We start from the raw sequence: 8499 nt of genomic DNA on the forward strand, positions 1-8499 counted from the left end.
GGCCGGGGGTTTCTGGACAAGGCAGCAGGACGCTTTCTTTGATGTTAGGGTCACCCACCCTAAAGCGTCCCTGCTGTCGCGTTCGGAAGCCCTTGGCCAACTGCGCACCAGCGAGTTGGAGAAGAAGCGAAAATACTGCCAGAGGATCACGGACGTCGAGCGAGGTGCCTTCACTCCGTTGGTGTTTGCTACGAATGGCATGGCTGGGGCAGAGTGTGGAATGTTCCTGAAGCGGCTTGTTCAGCGCGTGGTGGAGAAGCACTCTGACCTACAGTACTCCGTCGTCATGCACCATCTTCGTGCCAAGATTGCCTTCTGCCTCCTCCGCTGGGCCGTAACCTGTCTGCGTGGATGCCGGGGAGCTCGGGGCGTACGCCGTGGCAATTCGTTTGTCACGGAGTGCAGGCTGCTCCGGTAGTGGCATGGGGCTGTGTGGCCGATCCTAAACGGATGCTGTGACGTAACGGACATATCTGTTTTTGAGCATGTCTTTGTTGTTTTTTTTGTTTTTTTGTTTTGTTTTTTTTTTGTTTTTTTTTGGTTCTACTTTTATAATAGTTTGTTTTGTTTTGTTTATCGGACAGATCGAAATAAGCATTCACACGCAGACAAATTATACATCCACCACCCTATTGGTTTATGATGTTTTTACACATATACCCCCAATAGGCTATTTATCAGACTCGAGTTTTCAACTTACACATTCCACATTCACCACTCAATCGGCTTTTGGTTTGTTCACACATACGTACCATACGCGATCTATTGGACTTGAGTTTTATCTTGTGTCCTTTTTTGCAGTCAGCAGATTCTTTTGTTGGACATTGTTTATTGAGTTTCTTGTTGCTTTTGGTTTACGCATATGCGTCATTTGCCCGTAAAAGAGGCCTTGTTACTACTACTACTACTACTACTACTACTACTACTACTACTACTACTACTACTACTACTACTACTACTACTACTACTACTACTACTACTACTACTACTACTACTACTACTACTACTACTACTACTACTACTACTACTACTACTACTACTACTACTACTACTACTACTACTACTACTACTACTACTACTACTACTACTACTACTACTACTACTACTACTACTACTACTACTACTACTACTACTACTACTACTACTACTACTACTACTACTACTACTACTACTACTACTACTACTACTACTACTACTACTACTACTACTACTACTACTACTACTACTACTACTACTACTACTACTACTACTACTACTACTACTACTACTACTACTACTACTACTACTACTACTACTACTACTACTACTACTACTACTACTACTACTACTACTACTACTACTACTACTACTACTACTACTACTACTACTACTACTACTACTACTACTACTACTACTACTACTACTACTACTACTACTACTACTACTACTACTACTACTACTACTACTACTACTACTACTACTACTACTACTACTACTACTACTACTACTACTACTACTACTACTACTACTACTACTACTACTACTACTACTACTACTACTACTACTACTACTACTACTACTACTACTACTACTACTACTACTACTACTACTACTACTACTACTACTACTACTACTACTACTACTACTACTACTACTACTACTACTACTACTACTACTACTACTACTACTACTACTACTACTACTACTACTACTACTACTACTACTACTACTACTACTACTACTACTACTACTACTACTACTACTACTACTACTACTACTACTACTACTACTACTACTACTACTACTACTACTACTACTACTACTACTACTACTACTACTACTACTACTACTACTACTACTACTACTACTACTACTACTACTACTACTACTACTACTACTACTACTACTACTACTACTACTACTACTACTACTACTACTACTACTACTACTACTACTACTACTACTACTACTACTACTACTACTACTACTACTACTACTACTACTACTACTACTACTACTACTACTACTACTACTACTACTACTACTACTACTACTACTACTACTACTACTACTACTACTACTACTACTACTACTACTACTACTACTACTACTACTACTACTACTACTACTACTACTACTACTACTACTACTACTACTACTACTACTACTACTACTACTACTACTACTACTACTACTACTACTACTACTACTACTACTACTACTACTACTACTACTACTACTACTACTACTACTACTACTACTACTACTACTACTACTACTACTACTACTACTACTACTACTACTACTACTACTACTACTACTACTACTACTACTACTACTACTACTACTACTACTACTACTACTACTACTACTACTACTACTACTACTACTACTACTACTACTACTACTACTACTACTACTACTACTACTACTACTACTACTACTACTACTACTACTACTACTACTACTACTACTACTACTACTACTACTACTACTACTACTACTACTACTACTACTACTACTACTACTACTACTACTACTACTACTACTACTACTACTACTACTACTACTACTACTACTACTACTACTACTACTACTACTACTACTACTACTACTACTACTACTACTACTACTACTACTACTACTACTACTACTACTACTACTACTACTACTACTACTACTACTACTACTACTACTACTACTACTACTACTACTACTACTACTACTACTACTACTACTACTACTACTACTACTACTACTACTACTACTACTACTACTACTACTACTACTACTACTACTACTACTACTACTACTACTACTACTACTACTACTACTACTACTACTACTACTACTACTACTACTACTACTACTACTACTACTACTACTACTACTACTACTACTACTACTACTACTACTACTACTACTACTACTACTACTACTACTACTACTACTACTACTACTACTACTACTACTACTACTACTACTACTACTACTACTACTACTACTACTACTACTACTACTACTACTACTACTACTACTACTACTACTACTACTACTACTACTACTACTACTACTACTACTACTACTACTACTACTACTACTACTACTACTACTACTACTACTACTACTACTACTACTACTACTACTACTACTACTACTACTACTACTACTACTACTACTACTACTACTACTACTACTACTACTACTACTACTACTACTACTACTACTACTACTACTACTACTACTACTACTACTACTACTACTACTACTACTACTACTACTACTACTACTACTACTACTACTACTACTACTACTACTACTACTACTACTACTACTACTACTACTACTACTACTACTACTACTACTACTACTACTACTACTACTACTACTACTACTACTACTACTACTACTACTACTACTACTACTACTACTACTACTACTACTACTACTACTACTACTACTACTACTACTACTACTACTACTACTACTACTACTACTACTACTACTACTACTACTACTACTACTACTACTACTACTACTACTACTACTACTACTACTACTACTACTACTACTACTACTACTACTACTACTACTACTACTACTACTACTACTACTACTACTACTACTACTACTACTACTACTACTACTACTACTACTACTACTACTACTACTACTACTACTACTACTACTACTACTACTACTACTACTACTACTACTACTACTACTACTACTACTACTACTACTACTACTACTACTACTACTACTACTACTACTACTACTACTACTACTACTACTACTACTACTACTACTACTACTACTACTACTACTACTACTACTACTACTACTACTACTACTACTACTACTACTACTACTACTACTACTACTACTACTACTACTACTACTACTACTACTACTACTACTACTACTACTACTACTACTACTACTACTACTACTACTACTACTACTACTACTACTACTACTACTACTACTACTACTACTACTACTACTACTACTACTACTACTACTACTACTACTACTACTACTACTACTACTACTACTACTACTACTACTACTACTACTACTACTACTACTACTACTACTACTACTACTACTACTACTACTACTACTACTACTACTACTACTACTACTACTACTACTACTACTACTACTACTACTACTACTACTACTACTACTACTACTACTACTACTACTACTACTACTACTACTACTACTACTACTACTACTACTACTACTACTACTACTACTACTACTACTACTACTACTACTACTACTACTACTACTACTACTACTACTACTACTACTACTACTACTACTACTACTACTACTACTACTACTACTACTACTACTACTACTACTACTACTACTACTACTACTACTACTACTACTACTACTACTACTACTACTACTACTACTACTACTACTACTACTACTACTACTACTACTACTACTACTACTACTACTACTATACTACTACTACTACTACTACTACTACTACTACTATACTACTACTACTACTACTACTACTACTACTACTACTACTACTACTACTACTACTACTACTACTACTACTACTACTACTACTACTACTACTACTACTACTACTACTACTACTACTACTACTACTACTACTACTACTACTACTACTACTACTACTACTACTACTACTACTACTACTACTACTACTACTACTACTACTACTACTACTACTACTACTACTACTACTACTACTACTACTACTACTACTACTACTACTACTACTACTACTACTACTACTACTACTACTACTACTACTACTACTACTACTACTACTACTACTACTACTACTACTACTACTACTACTACTACTACTACTACTACTACTACTACTACTACTACTACTACTACTACTACTACTACTACTACTACTACTACTACTACTACTACTACTACTACTACTACTACTACTACTACTACTACTACTACTACTACTACTACTACTACTACTACTACTACTACTACTACTACTACTACTACTACTACTACTACTACTACTACTACTACTACTACTACTACTACTACTACTACTACTACTACTACTACTACTACTACTACTACTACTACTACTACTACTACTACTACTACTACTACTACTACTACTACTACACTACTACTACTACTACTACTACTACTACTACTACTACTACTACTACTACTACTACTACTACTACTACTACTACTACTACTACTACTACTACTACTACTACTACTACTACTACTACTACTACTACTACTACTACTACTACTACTACTACTACTACTACTACTACTACTACTACTACTACTACTACTACTACTACTACTACTACTACTACTACTACTACTACTACTACTACTACTACTACTACTACTACTACTACTACTACTACTACTACGCGATCTATTGGACTTGAGTTTTACCTTGTGTCCTTTTTTTGCAGTCAGCAGATTCTTTTGTTGGACATTGTTTATTGAGTTTCTTGTTGCTTTTGGTTTACGCATATGCGTCATTTGCCCGTAAAAGAGGCCTTACTACTACTACTACTACTACTACTACTACTACTACTACTACTACTACTACTACTACTACTACTACTACTACTACTACTACTACTACTACTACTACTACTACTACTACTACTACTACTACTACTACTACTACTACTACTACTACTACTACTACTACTACTACTACTACTACTACTACTACTACTACTACTACTACTACTACTACTACTACTACTACTACTACTACTACTACTACTACTACTACTACTACTACTACTACTACTACTACTACTACTACTACTACTACTACTACTACTACTACTACTACTACTACTACTACTACTACTACTACTACTACTACTACTACTACTACTACTACTACTACTACTACTACTACTACTACTACTACTACTACTACTACTACTACTACTACTACTACTACTACTACTACTACTACTACTACTACTACTACTACTACTACTACTACTACTACTACTACTACTACTACTACTACTACTACTACTACTACTACTACTACTACTACTACTACTACTACTACTACTACTACTACTACTACTACTACTACTACTACTACTACTACTACTACTACTACTACTACTACTACTACTACTACTACTACTACTACTACTACTACTACTACTACTACTACTACTACTACTACTACTACTACTACTACTACTACTACTACTACTACTACACTACTACTACTACTACTACTACTACTACTACTACTACTACTACTACTACTACTACTACTACTACTACTACTACTACTACTACTACTACTACTACTACTACTACTACTACTACTACTACTACTACTACTACTACTACTACTACTACTACTACTACTACTACTACTACTACTACTACTACTACTACTACTACTACTACTACTACTACTACTACTACTACTACTACTACTACTACTACTACTACTACTACTACTACTACTACTACTACTACTACTACTACTACTACTACTACTACTACTACTACTACTACTACTACTACTACTACTACTACTACTACTACTACTACTACTACTACTACTACTACTACTACTACTACTACTACTACTACTACTACTACTACTACTACTACTACTACTACTACTACTACTACTACTACTACTACTACTACTACTACTACTACTACTACTACTACTACTACTACTACTACTACTACTACTACTACTACTACTACTACTACTACTACTACTACTACTACTACTACTACTACTACTACTACTACTACTACTACTACTACTACTACTACTACTACTACTACTACTACTACTACTACTACTACTACTACTACTACTACTACTACTACTACTACTACTACTACTACTACTACTACTACTACTACTACTACTACTACTACTACTACTACTACTACTACTACTACTACTACTACTACTACTACTACTACTACTACTACTACTACTACTACTACTACTACTACTACTACTACTACTACTACTACTACTACTACTACTACTACTACTACTACTACTACTACTACTACTACTACTACTACTACTACTACTACTACTACTACTACTACTACTACTACTACTACTACTACTACTACTACTACTACTACTACTACTACTACTACTACTACTACTACTACTACTACTACTACTACTACTACTACTACTACTACTACTACTACTACTACTACTACTACTACTACTACTACTACTACTACTACTACTACTACTACTACTACTACTACTACTACTACTACTACTACTACTACTACTACTACTACTACTACTACTACTACTACTACTACTACTACTACTACTACTACTACTACTACTACTACTACTACTACTACTACTACTACTACTACTACTACTACTACTACTACTACTACTACTACTACTACTACTACTACTACTACTACTACTACTACTACTACTACTACTACTACTACTACTACTACTACTACTACTACTACTACTACTACTACTACTACTACTACTACTACTACTACTACTACTACTACTACTACTACTACTACTACTACTACTACTACTACTACTACTACTACTACTACTACTACTACTACTACTACTACTACTACTACTACTACTACTACTACTACTACTACTACTACTACTACTACTACTACTACTACTACTACTACTACTACTACTACTACTACTACTACTACTACTACTACTACTACTACTACTACTACTACTACTACTACTACTACTACTACTACTACTACTACTACTACTACTACTACTACTACTACTACTACTACTACTACTACTACTACTACTACTACTACTACTACTACTACTACTACTACTACTACTACTACTACTACTACTACTACTACTACTACTACTACTACTACTACTACTACTACTACTACTACTACTACTACTACTACTACTACTACTACTACTACTACTACTACTACTACTACTACTACTACTACTACTACTACTACTACTACTACTACTACTACTACTACTACTACTACTACTACTACTACTACTACTACTACTACTACTACTACTACTACTACTACTACTACTACTACTACTACTACTACTACTACTACTACTACTACTACTACTACTACTACTACTACTACTACTACTACTACTACTACTACTACTACTACTACTACTACTACTACTACTACTACTACTACTACTACTACTACTACTACTACTACTACTACTACTACTACTACTACTACTACTACTACTACTACTACTACTACTACTACTACTACTACTACTACTACTACTACTACTACTACTACTACTACTACTACTACTACTACTACTACTACTACTACTACTACTACTACTACTACTACTACTACTACTACTACTACTACTACTACTACTACTACTACTACTACTACTACTACTACTACTACTACTACTACTACTACTACTACTACTACTACTACTACTAC

Source organism: Sycon ciliatum, chromosome 11 (assembly GCF_964019385.1).
Source record: "Sycon ciliatum chromosome 11, ocSycCili1.1, whole genome shotgun sequence".
Taxonomy (NCBI): domain Eukaryota; kingdom Metazoa; phylum Porifera; class Calcarea; order Leucosolenida; family Sycettidae; genus Sycon; species Sycon ciliatum.